Here is a 14,215-nt window from a genome sequence, read left to right as displayed (position 1 = left end):
CATTTGCTGTACAAGGCCTTTCAGATTGCTTACCAAAAATGATTAGCAAGATAATGGAACTGTAACACAAATCCATGGAGTTTTTAGGTAGCATTACTACCCCGTATGTCACCCCTGACAAGCCTGACAATTGAAATTCATCGTCTAACTTTATACTGTTTCATATTATATGAGGAAACTTTCTCTTTTAATTTCTAAAACAATATTATCTGCTTCTGATTTACATATACGGCAGGTAAGTGATGATTTTGTGAAATACAAGCTGCAGATCAAGTTAAAATATCTAAAGTTACGCATTTTTTTCCATTGTGTGACAGCTTGAGTTTTTCCCCTCCTCTCTGGTACACACTTCCTGCTTGTCTGCAGAGCACACTGTGCTGCGAGAATTATCAAGATCAGGATTTCTCGTATGGCAGGTGAATGTTGGGTGGAGCCCAGACAGCCTTTTTTTCTATTGAAATAGTTACACTGTTACAATGAAAAGCAGCAGAGCTGGTCATGCCTAATCAAACTGTGGAAAAACAGAGTGCAAAGTGTTTCTCTGATGGTTATTTGAACTGCTTTGAATAATTGAATGAAGAGTGCAGTAAGTAAGAATCATTTCTTAATTTCTTACAAAGGTATCTTATTAGCTTGGTTTTTAACTCAATTTAATATCCTGCATTCAGTCTGCAGAAAGTAAAATAGTTCACTATCATGTGGGGCATTTTATTTGAGACTAGAAATGATTGCTGTATTGTTTTAAAAATTCCAGCCTTACATTACTTTTCCTAAATTGCATTACAATACTTTGTTTATACTTTATCCATGTCATACATTTCCCAATGCTATTAAAAACAATGTACTTCAGATAAATTTCTAGTTAAGTCATAACAGGATGTACACTATATCAGTTAAATGTATGCACCATCTGTGGTGAACAGCTTCATGAGGCTTTATAGAACAGAAGTACACAGAAAGAGAGTAAAAAGTATGAGAGTCTATGTGTAGGAGTACTGTATGAGTAAGTGACACAGACTGAGTAGAATTATAGTCAAACAAGAGTTAAACACAATTTTAATAGGAGTTGTGTAATCAAATTCAGTTCTCCTTTGTATTATTGTGTTATTAATTACCTCCCAGATTAATTTAAAAATATAGGTAGAAAAGCACAATGTCTTAAGTTTTCTTTTCCGCATTATGGATTATTTTCAGATGATTGCTGGTTATTAAATTAATTACCTTTAATTCATATATATTTGTTAATTAAAAATACTAAATGAACTATACATATGATTGGCGCATTTCAGTCAAGTGTGTGTTTTTCCAATTGTGCAGCCTAATACAAAAGAGAAGTGGAAGGCCTGGATAGAGGCCACTTGGTAAATTGTTAGATTGTCATCACTGTCTGTATATTCCAGAATGAAACAGTTCAGTAACTGGAATCTGTGGGCTACCACAAGGGGTAACCCACACAGCCTATTGTTGCTGTGCGTGAGCAACAGAATGAGAGACAGAGAGTGTTTGTTGCCTTAGATGAAAGTTTAGGGATTCCGATAGAACATTAGACAGCCACAAGTCACATAGGGACTAGTGGTTTTTTGTAAACTACAGATGTCAAATAAACTATGGAATAGACGGCCAGCAGCTCAACCTGGCCACAACGCCCTGAGGATGGAAGGATGAGAGGAGGCAGCTACTTTTGGACATTGCCTCCCCCAAAACACTAGATGGCAGCTCCCCTGGAGTGTAGCGGTGCCCCTGATCCCCACAGGGCATCCTGGGATTTGGAATTTGGTTTCTCAGCCCTGTTGGGTGCCGTGGGTGCCGCCAGGGGGAGTTGTCAAAGGACCTGAGGACTCATCCTTTCCCTATAGCCTGGAAGTATGAAGTACTCATGAGGACGGAAGCCCCAAAGTAATTCCGGGCTGAAGAAAAAGCCAGCTCTTCATTAGACCTGGAAGTGCTAGCAAGTCATGTAGTCGGAAGGACAAAAGTGCCCAGAGGGGACTGGGCGGTCTCGTGGTCTGGAATCCCTACAGATTTTATTTTTTTTCTCCAACTTTTGGAGTTTTTTTTCTGTCCACCCTGGCCATCGGACCTTACTTATTCTATGTTAATTAATGTTGACTTATGTTTTATTTTTTATTGTGTCTTCTATTTTTCTATTCATTTTGTAAAGCACTTTGAGCTACATTTTTTTGTATGAAAATGTGCTATATAAATAAATGTTGATTGATTGATTGATTGATTGATTGAAAAGCACTTCTGGGTCAAGGACTACTTAAAGGACTGCTTGGAACCCAGCAGGTGAGCCAGAGTCAGGAGGAGGGGGACAAAGCTTACTGGGAGGTGTGGAGGAAAGATTTATATTGTGTTTTTGCTTGACTTATTATTATTTACCTATGCTATTGTGGCTGTGGTGCTTAAAGCATTTTCTTTAAGAAGAAAAGAATGTTAAAATACAATACTTCATCTGTCTTTTGGGGTTAATGGGACAACAGCAACTCCTAGCGTTTTTACACCTAGTACATGTCAATTGTGCCTCATGTGTGGATGGCAGGGGTCCTCCAAACACCATCCTGATGAATGGTATTATGATTTAATCACAGCAAGGAAGGTCAAAACTGTACCAAAACAGTTTGCTTTATCACAAAACCCTTAATATTAATTTTTTTTTAAATGGCCAAAATAGCATGAGTAAAATAAGAAAATGCCAAAAGTTAAGACTAAAAAACAACACAATCTTAACAAGTGTAATTAAATATGCTTCTTAGTGGCATTAGAGGATTACTGGAATGCAATCTGAGAAAACTGAGCTTTGGGCTACTAAGGGCCGAGTGATGCTGGAGCATGATGGACCACCAGAGGGAGCCCTAGCCTTGTGTCCTTGTAGTCAAAGGAAAACACTCAGAGTTCAGAAGTGATTAAAGGTCTTTGCTGGAAGTGACCCTGAGATTAGGTTTAAATCCACCTTATGCCAGAGCTGATTGAAAATACAGCAGGAGGCAGAAGTAAAAGATTGCTGACAAGAGAAAGTTAACAAAGATTGAGAGGAAAAGGAGAGTGAGGTGAAGGAGAGGGAGGTGGAAGTGGGCAGCTGGATAAACCATCCCACAGTGATTCCACCAATAATTTGAGCAGGCTACAGAAAAGCTGATAAGTGTTTATTATTTAGAGTTGGGCTTTGTGAGCCTTCCCATATTGTGGAGTTAATAAAAGCCCTTAATTGCGTACCTTTCAATAGAGCTGCACTATTTTGTAAGGGTTTAGAAAGCCAAAAAGTGGTGCCCTTGTTAACCATAGTAAAATGCATACAAATCAATTTCTGGTTTTAAAAAAAATTAAAGGAGGAAAAAAAGTGAGCATTATCAATGAGATATGTGATTCAAATAGACTATTGATGATGAACTTTGCAGCGTGGTGGCGCAATGGGTAGTACTGCTGCCTCGCAGTTAGGAGACCCGGGTTCGGTTCCTGGGTCCTCCCTGCATGGAGCTTGCATGTTCTCCCCATGTCTGTGTGAGTTTCCTCCGGGTTACTCCGGTTTCCTCCCACAGTCCAAAGACATACAGGTTAGGTGCATTGGCAATCCTAAATTGTCTCTAGTGTGTGTGTGCCCTGCCCGGGGTTTGTTTTCTGGCTAGGATTGGCTCCAGCAGACCCTGTGACTCTGTAGTTCGGATATAGCAGGTTGAATAATGGATGGATGGAACGATGATGCACTTCAGTGCAGTCTCATTCAAGCCTCAGGTTGAAACAACCTGATTTGTAAATTATGTTACTATTCTAGAATCGTAGATCTGCTAACAAACTAAGCTGCAGTTGACTGCCATACAGTACTTTGGATATCTTCAGTGGGCAAGCATGTTGCATTAGGGACAGAAAAAAAATTAAAGATTCTGAAGGATTGTTAGCAGAAAGGGTTGTGTTGTAGATTTTGTTTAAATAGTTTTAATTTTCCTATGCTGCATCTGTTATTTTTTAAATTTTGGACGCAAATGAATGCAGAATATTGTTGTTTGAGATTGAGGTAAATTTGGGGAATGAATTCAATTAAAATATATTCATGTACTGCTTACTGTTATGCACTGTTCTCTGTTTTTCTCTTTTTGATTAGTTGATTTACAAAAGGCAATACCCATTCATCCATCCAATAATATACCTAATTAATACTTTTCAGGGTTGAATTGTTAGTTTGAGAAGAAAGTAAAAATAGACAATAATAGTGATGATTACAATATGAAGTCTTCTTTTACTAATCAAGGCAACAGTCATGAAATATTTTCATTATAGTGAAAAGTACAGAACCGTCTGATTTAACCCATTATATACTAGGGAAAGTGGATAAAAAAAAAAAAAAATCAGTTCATTTCACATGCAATGATTTTTCATTAAATTTTAAAGCAATTTTTGTGCTTGATGGAATGATCTGTAACAAGACATTGTGTTGAGTCAAGCATAGTTCACTAAGCCTTATAATGTTAAAAAGAACAGATTGTGATAATTGCCTATTGCTATAATTTACTTTTTAAAATTTAATATGCACTTTGCTGATTCTTACTGACACCATAATGCAGTATTAGCAAGCAAAGCACCACAGTTTGCTGTTGGCTGAATCTTGCTCTTTAAATAATTTTGGTGTTGCAGTATGAAGTTAAAAAGCCTCAACCTGAACGAACTTAATTCCCAATTAATTTCAATATGTGAACTTAACTAAACAGTCAATATGAAATGCTCTTTTAAAATCTCACATTTTGTTATTTATATCGTTGCATACTTCAGTAACTCTTCTCATGAGTATATGCATAACAAAATAATTTCCCTATAAAAAAATAAAATTCCAGCCTTAATGAAGAAACACAAAACAAGTTTTTATATTGCCTTACCAATATAAAAAGAAGAGAGTCTCAATTTAGTGTAGCTGACCTTTATTGTCACTCTTTAAATCTGAGTCATTTGAGATTTCAAGGTTTTATCATGCATTTATATGAATTATACTAACAAAATACCCGTGCTTCGCAGCGGAGAAGTAGTGTGTTAAAGAAGTTATGAAAATGGAAAGGAAAAATTTTAAAAATAACGCAACATGATTGTTAATGTAATTGTTTTGTCACTGTTATGAGTGTAGCTGTCATCAAGGATTTGATTATCATTATTTCTTTCAATCAGGTTCGTATTTTGGAGGACGTGCTGTGTTCAAGTTACATTCTGCATTTGTCAACCGTTGTAAAGATACAACAGGTTTCATTGATAACTTTGTGTCCATATTGTCAGAGTTGAAACATTCGTAAACATTGAAAAGTCCACTACTCAAATCACTACCCGTGAGTCTAAGATGTTTAACTGGCATTCCTGGTTGTCCAAAGGTGTAAAATATTTCCCCATTTATATACACTTGAAAGCGAAAACCAAACAATTCCGTGGCAGCTATCAGTTCACATGCAAAACCATAGGTTGAGAACTTAAGCATTTCACTGCTATAGTGGTCCTGTGTATTATAATTGTCTCCTGTACCGTCATCAGTCCACACCTTGAACCTGTCCCAGTCATTCAGTACATAAGACATAATGTCTCTGTGGATATCAAGGCTGAGACTGATATGGCCATGCAATAAGTAATAGAGAGAATGGAAGAGGCAGGCGGAATCTTGGGGCATGGAAACCATTGGGTACGGGTTGGTGAAATTGTGATTGACAGCAATCACCGGAATAGACATGTTATTCGGGTAAACTTTCACCCGTTGAGAAAGAAAGTATGAAGGAAGGAGAGAAGCGGTGAAGCAGGGAATGAAAAGCAGAGGTCAGCACCAGGAAGACATCGTGAGCAAGTAAGGGAGCCCAAAAATCACAGCCTTGAAGCAGTGGAGTAAAAGAAAAGGCAACAGTAATGAGGAGGGAGACGTGAGGAAGTAAGAAAACCCAACAAGCGGTGGAGTAAACGAAAAGGCAGGAGTCACCAGCAGGAACATGTGAAGCAAGGCCAACAATAATGCTTGAAGTGGTGGAGTAAATGAAAAGGCAGGAGTCACCAGCAGGAAGACGTGAAGCAATGCGAACAATAACAGGCTTGAAGTGGTGGAGTAAAGAAGAAGTTAGCAATGAGCACAACAAACAGCTGAGGAAAGTAAGGAAGCGAGTGAGGAGGCACATGAGCACAGGATGACATTAATGTATATGGGCAGGGAGCCAACCATGTGGTAGGTGTGTGGACAGCAGCCGCGAGGAAAAAGGAAAGGGGACCGGGGGTGCCCCTTGTGCGTCTCTGCCATGAAATTATTAATCTGTTAACGGAAATAAGGAATGAAACCGACCAAAAGGAGAGGTCAGTTCTGAAAGTTCCTTACGGCATAATGGTGAGAACCGCCAAAAAGATGTTATTTTCGAAAGTTTGTTATGGGACATGGCATGAAATGAAACATACTTACAATTTGTAAGTACAGTGTAAAGGATGAGCATGGGAAATTTGGGCTTTCTACGTATATTGGAAGTCGCAGAAATAGTGAGGATATACTGAAAGGACCAGGGTAGCAGATGTGCCCAGGACACTGCCTCCCCCACGGCGCTAGATTGCAGCTCCCTTGGGTTGCAGTGGTACCTTGGATTCCAGCAGGGCTCCATGGGAGTTTGGCACAGTCCTGTTGGGCTCTTTGGTGGCCTCCACGAGGACCTGCAGAGCCCTACTTTGGGTTTCCACCACATCTGGGTGTACTCCGAGATAATGCTGATGGGCCACCTGAAGTGCTCCCAGTTACAGCATAAAGGGGACCCCCTCACTTCAGTCAGGAGGAAGAGGATGAAGCTTGCCAGAGAAGTAGAGGCAGAAGGAGGGAGAAGACAGAAAGAGATTAGACAAAGTGCTTAGTGCTGTTTTATTGACTGTGCTTGTGCTTTATACTATGCTGTGCACGTGGGAAGCAAAAGGGAAGCGTTTCCCACACCTAAATAAAAGTATATATTGTGCTGGACTTGTGCCTTATCAATCAATACACTAGACTTATAATAAATTAACATTGACAAGAAGATCAGGAACACATCTATTAAGCCCAATACCAGCTCCTAGACAACAACTATTCTGGAGTCAACTAAAAACAGGATAAAGACTTTGCTTATTTACAAGAAAATTAACAAACTGTTGTTCAAACCACTCCATGATTAGTTTCACAGACAGACTTCTAATGCTTATATTTATATAAAACTATCAACAGGAGAAGCACGTCAGCCGTATTGTTGCTAAAGACTGAGTGCTAGTCCCGAAAGAATACACCAATCAGATACTTAGATACTGTTGCATAATGCAGTCACAAATTATCAAAATTGAGGCCAAACCTCAAAGATCTAGGCCCAAGATTGAGGCACAATGTTAAAAAATACGCCTTTTCACAACTGTAAATAGATTGTGGCCTACATTGGAACAAAAGTGGAAAGCCTAGCAACAAACACTCCTTTATCTTTAGAAAGTCCAATTATTAATAAAGAAAGTGAAAGAAGCTGTGTAAAAACTCTGGCTCTTTAAATAAATAATACATTTATAGCATAATAAATAATGAAATACAACAAAAATATCAAAAATACATTAAAGGTATGCTTAAAAAAGGCAACTCAGAAACAATCTAAGCTAAATCCACAATTCAGAAGAAGAAAACAAAAAACAGAGCAAGAAAAGGTCAATAAACCAAAACAAATACTTTTCCTTTCATACAAAAATCAATGCTGATATCGAGGACCTGATGCTCTGCCTGGACTTATAAATGCAGAGGTTGGTCCTCCAGCTGAAAATCATGGTGGCCCTGGTCTTGAAATGCAGACAGGGCACATAACTAAACAAATTAATAACACAACAAATAAACGTTATTCAACAAATAACAAACAAAAGCAAGTTTAATAGCATAAAACAGAAAATAATTTATAACAAACATAAAAATAAAACATAAAATAAAAATTTAAAAGAGCCAAGGATAAAACCCTGACAAAGACTGGTCAATGTTTAAGAACTTAGTCTGCCAGTGCATGACAACTGGCACAACCACCAACCTGAAAACGTTGACACTTTGAGACAGAGAACAGCATCATATTCGACATGACTGTAGACACATAATGTGTTATTTTATCATGCCCCACGATCACAGTAGGAAAAGCTGCCTACTTTTTGACGTAGAACTTCCAGATGATGCAAATGTCTCTCTCAAGGAATTTGAAATTAAGCAAATACAAAGACTTTGAGATTGAGGCTTCTCACAAAGGCTTATATGATTCCAGTCATAGTCGGTGCTCTTGGAACATTTAGGCTTAGTCTGAAAAAACTAACTGCCTGGAAAAGTGAATGCTGCTGAGGTGTACAAGATCACCCTCTTGAAATAGCTCACATATTTCACCCTTGATCTTACCAGTACCCACACTGAAAGAATCTGGAATATTCTCAGTAAACAGACACCAGCAGAAGCTGAGACATTTGTTAATGGCAATAATGTGTACTTTCAGTTGTCCAATTTTTGTACCCGCTTCACCCTCTACAGAGTTGCAGGGTGTATCAAATGCAAAGCATTGTGCAACTCTAGACAGGATGCCAGTAAACTTCAGGACACACCGATGTACACATCCACAGTCACATTCATTTAGTAGTCTGCATTATCCTTGAGGGAAATAGAATGTACGAACTTAAAATATTGTTCCTCCAGTACAATAAATTAAGCCATAGGAGAAGAAATTATATCCATTGTTATAATGAGAATACTCACATAGGGCTCCTTCAGATAAGAATATGTAATTACTTGCAGTAAGCTGTAATAACAGAATTCATAAGGGACCTTATAATCATTAGAGTTCAAAATGCTTACAGATTTGGGAATAAAAGAGCTCTTAAATCATTTGCTTGTTATTCTTTGGAATAATATTCCACAGCTTCATTTCAACATTAGGAACTTTAGAAACAGGATGGCTACTGCCTGACAGGCTAGAGCTGGCCTTAATGAGGCAGAACAAAGACACTGGTTATAGAAGGAAACTATAATCTGACCAAACTTTCCCAATACAATAATACCTATGGGGCATGTTAACTGATTACATTATTATGCTAAAACATGTTTAATTTCTATTTCCCCCAATTTTTCCCTTTCTAAAGGGTAATGAGATTTTCCGTAAACGAACAATGGAATGAAGGATATCCTGAAGCTGCACATAAAGTGCCAACCAGCCTACATTCTGTCACTAAGCATGTGACCCTAGAGCAAAACGAGTTTCCATTTTAAATTTGCATATGGCACTGTGGTAATAGGTGATGTCCTGCAATAGTCATACATTCCTTTCAAACCACAGCCGAGAGATAAGTCCCTGTGTAAACAGAGAGAAATGAAGTGTGCCTTCTCATGCAAGCTACTGCATGCAAACAGGTTTGTGTTAAATACACAGGGAGGCCTATTCATGCTTGGCATTGTCTCCTGAAAATGTCATTGTAACAAGAGTGAAGAAGCTCTAGAGTGGAATCAAAACGTTAAGTTCCGGCCCCAACAAATCTGTGGTGACATACTCAACAAACTTGAAGTGCTTTAGAGTTACACAAATTAACTAGTTGATTTTTCTGTATTTTCAGATAACCCCTAATTTTAAAATACATGCTTTTCTTAGGTTTCCAAACAACCCTAGAACACAGTAAAATATACTCAAAAGAGGACCGAAACCTTAATGAATCTTTTTTTTTTTTTGCATGAACAGTTAAGAGTTACACAGACCACATAGTCAATTAAATGCAGGTTGAATGGATTCAAAATATAACACCTTGCATGATGTGGTACAACAATACCAGTACTTAGACTTTTTCCAACACCTAAACTGAACTTTTGTTAAATTACAACTAACAGCAAAATTCAGCTTCTTTTTTTGATTCAACTGGCTACCACTTACCTGTGAGCGCAAACTGGATTATACAGGTTAAGCAATAGAAGAATGGATGGACATTTGTTACATAAACATATTTTTGCCAAACATAAGTAGTATGCTCTGTTGATCTTATTGTGATTGGCCACCTTATTAAAGAGTTTAAGTAAAAGTAATTAAAGGAAAAATATCAAACAATTTGGTCATGCACTGGGACCTGATAATATTTACCCTCGAGTCCTTAAAGATGCTAGCGAGTACATATATAAACTCTTGACACACATTTTAAAGAAGTCACTACACACTGAGGAGATAACGAAGGACTGAAAAATGGCAAATATTATCCTGTTATATAAAAAAGGTGACCTGGCAGGTCCAAGCAACTATAGGCCAGTAAGCTTAAAGTGCATCAATCATGGAACTAGACTGAGCAGCATGTGGCAAGTACAGGAAGTTTTCTGAACAGTCAGCATGGGTTCAGAAAAGGGAGGTCATGCTTTACTAACATCCTGGAATTCTATAAGGAAGCAATAAAAAGATTTGATCAAAGTGGAGCATAAGGTATTAGTTATCTTGACTTTAAGAAAGCATTTGATAAGGTGCCACATTAAAGGTTGGGAGTTCAGGGTAATGTTTGTAGATGGATGCAAAATTGGCTCTGGAAGCAGAGGGTTATGGTCAAGGAACCTTATCAGAACTGGCATTAAGAATGGTGTTCAACAGGGGTCAGTGCTAGAGCCATTGCTATTTTTAATGTGTATAAATAATTTGGATAGGAATATAAGTAACAGGCTGGTTAAGTTTGCAGAGGATACCAAGATAGGTGGATTGGCAGATAATTTGAATCCATTAAATCATTACAGGGAGACTTGTGAGAGAATTACGCAGACTTCGTTCTGACAAGGCGGCAGACCCTGATGGCATCAGCCCAAGGGTGTTTAAAGTCTGCACCTGACAACTCTGTGGTGTACAACTTAGGATTTTCAACTTAAGCCTGAGTGTTAAAAAAGTGCCAGTGCTATGGAAAACATCTTGTCTGGTTCCTGTTCCAAAGAAGGCACATCCTAGTGCCCCTTCTGACTACAGGCCAGTGGCGCTCACTGCACACATCATGAAAGTCTTTGAGAGACTAGTCCTGGAAATACTTCACCCCCAGGTTAAGTCAACACTGGACCCCCTCCAGTTTGCCTACCAGGCAAGGATTGGAGTTGATGGTGCAATCACCTACCTGCTGCACCGTGCCTACAGTCACCTAGACAAGCCAGGAGGAACTCTCAGGATTATGATGTTTGATTTCTCATGTGCCTTTAACACCATCCAGCCAGACTGGGGATTAAGCTATCGGAAATGCAGGTGGATGCTTCCTTAGTTTTGTGAATAATGGACTATCTGACAGGAAGGCCACAGTTTGTGCGGCTACAGGGCTCCACAAGGGACAGTTCTGCCACAATTCCTCTTCACCCTGTACACTACAGATTTTAGTTACAACACTGATGGCTGCCATCTGCAGAAATTCTCTGATGACTCTGCAATAGTTGGTAGTATCAGACATGGAGAAGAGACAGAATACAGAACGGTAGTGGACAATTTTGTTGACTGGTGTGAGCTGGATCAGCTGCGGATCAATACCAGTAAAACTAAAGAACTGGTAGTTGATTTATGAAGATCGCGATCTCCAGCCACTCCCCTGTCTATTAAGGGTATGGAGGTGGAGATAGTTGAGGAGTAGAAGTATCTGAGCAATAAGCTAGACTGGTCCGGGAACTCGCTGGCCATATACAAGAAGGGTCAAAGTAAGCTGTATTTTTTACACAAGCTCAGATCTTTTAGTGTCAGCAGCACTATGTTGAGGATGTTCTATGACAGTGTGGTTGCCAGTGACTTTTTCTTTGCTGTGGTATGCTGGGGGAGCAGCATGAAAATGGCAGACATCAGGAAACTAAACAAACTAATTCAGAAGGCTTTCTCTGTGGTAGGAGAGAAACTGGACAGCTTGGAAACGTGTCAGATCAGAGAATGTTGTCTAGGCTTTGGTCTATTATTGAAAATGCTAATCACCCACTTCATAGTGTTGTGGTTGGACAGCGGAGCGTTTTCAGTAGTAGGCTGACTAGCATCAAGTGCTCCACTGAACATGACAGTAAATCCTTCCTCTCCACGGCCATCAGACTCTATAACTCCTTTTCCAGTCAATCACCCACACTTTAAGCTATTACCCTCTTTCTTTATTGGATATCCGGGTACATTTTTCAAGTACTTGAAATGTGCAACATACTATCTGTTCTTGTGCAATAAATTGTCTTCTCTTCACATGAGAATAACCTTATTTGTTTTCAGAATGTGCAAATTAACTTAAAGTGCAACACTCTGCACTCTAGTTTGATACTTACATTTATTATACTTTATTTATATTTACATGATTACTTTACACTTAGTGTAACATGTCCCTTGTCTGTTGTTAAGTTGTAACATAAGTAATTTCCTTCTGGATTATTAAAGTTTTATGATTCTGATTCTGGACAGCACACAGGCTTGGCAAATGAAATTTAATGTCAGTAAATGTATGGTATTACACATAGGAAGTAAAAATTTTAGGTTTGAATACACAATGGGAGGTCTGAAAATCGAGAATACACCTTATGAGAAGGATTTTGGAGTCATAGTGGACTCCATGCTATTAACTTCCAGACAGTGTTCAGAAGTCATTAAGAAAGCAAACAGAATGTTAGGTTATATTACACAATGTGTGGAGCACAAGTCCAAGGAGGTTATGCTCAAGCTTTATAATGCACTGGTGAGGCCTCATCTGTGTGCAGTTTTGGTCTCCAGGTTACAAAAAGGACATAGTAGCGCTAGAAAACGTCCACAGAAGAGCGACTAGGCTGATTCTAGGGCTACAGGGGATTAATTATGAAGAAAGATTAAAAGATGAGCCCTTTCAGATTAAGCAAAAAAAGATTATCAATCAATCAATCAATCAATCAACATTTATTTATATAGCACATATTCATACAAAAAAAATGTAGCTCAAAGTGCTTTACAAAATGAATAGAAAAATAGAAGACACAATAAAAAATAAACATAAGTCAACATTAATTAACATAGAATAAGAGTAAGGTCCGATGGCCAGGGTGGACAGAAAAAACAAAAAAAACTCCAAAAGCTGGAGAAAAAAAAATCTGTAGGGGTTCCAGACCAAGAGACCGCCCAGTCCCCTCTGGGCATTCTACCTAACATAAATCATCATATTTTCATGGAAGGACCTGATGATGATGGTCACATAGACTTCTATTAATTAATTAATAAATAAATAAATAAATAAATAAATAAATTAATTAATTAATTAATTAATTAATTAATTAATTAATTAATTAAGAGGTGACATGATTGAAGTGTTTAAGATCATAAAGGGAATTAGTAGAGTTGATCGAGACTGTTACACGTATTTTAAAATGAGTTCATCAAGAACACAGGGACACAAATGGAAACTTGTTAAGGGTAAATTATTTTTTTACAAACATTAGGAACTTTTCCTCTACACAGAAAACCACAGACACTTGGAATAAGCTACAAAGAATTGTGGTAGACAATAAGACTTTAGGAACTTTCAAAACTAGACATGATGTTTTCTTAGAAGAATTAAGTGAATAGGATTGTAGAGCTTTGTTGGGCTGAATGATCTATTCTTGTCTAGAATGTTCTAATGTTCTAAGACCCCTATATGCCAATATAGACAAAGTCCTGTTTTACTATATGCTGGAATAGAAGAATGAAAGGATCTCAGCAGTTAAAAGAGTTAAAAGGCTAACAGACTAAAAAGCCAAGAATTCTAATAAGAATATTAATCTATAACACGGCATAAGACTGTGAATCTGTTGCAACACTGGACATTTTGCAGAACATGAAGACGTTAATAAAGTCTGCTGTTCATGATAGAAAATTAACACCCTGTAGCTGATATGAGGTAGAAAACAAATGTGATCTAAGTAAAAAAGATAGTTAAGTCCTGTATAAAAGAGGAGATTTAACTCACTAGAAGGCATAGAATATAGCATTCACTAATCAACCAACTTGATTTATTGAAGAATAATAGAGAAGGTATATAAAGGTGTATTCATCTTTGGACACTCCCAGCAAAAATATATTTTTATACATGTAAAATTAAAGGAACACATTGAAAGCACATCAGATCTCAAAAATGTGGGAAAAAAATGTGCCGGATATCAATACTAATATGGACTGGGTAATGAGTTAGGAATGAAAGGATGCCACATCATTTGATGGAAATGAAAATTATCAACCTACAGAGGGCTGAATTCAAAGACACCCCAAAAATCAAAGTGAAAAAATTATGCAGCGGGGTA

The 14,215-nt window shown here is 37.9% G+C and overlaps 1 protein-coding gene across 3 annotated transcripts in view; it reads left to right on the top strand.

Moving 5' to 3' along the window:
* Positions 1 to 484: 484 nt before the first annotated feature.
* The window catches only part of itprid1 (ITPR interacting domain containing 1), a 151,933-nt gene continuing 138,202 nt past the window's right edge, over positions 485 to 14,215 (top strand). For 2 of the 3 annotated variants that reach the window (XM_039753176.1, XM_039753174.1), the window contains exon 1: positions 485 to 586. The gene's annotated coding sequence lies outside the window, so the exon portion shown is untranslated. Of the gene's footprint in view, positions 591 to 14,215 lie in introns of all 3 variants that reach the window. The other variant, XM_039753175.1, reaches the window with a different exon arrangement.

The sequence above is a fragment of the Polypterus senegalus genome, chromosome 5 (genome assembly GCF_016835505.1).
Source record: "Polypterus senegalus isolate Bchr_013 chromosome 5, ASM1683550v1, whole genome shotgun sequence".
NCBI lineage: Eukaryota > Metazoa > Chordata > Cladistia > Polypteriformes > Polypteridae > Polypterus > Polypterus senegalus.
The sequence above is the reverse complement of the archived record's forward strand: the minus strand, read 5'-3'. Positions and strand labels throughout refer to the sequence as shown.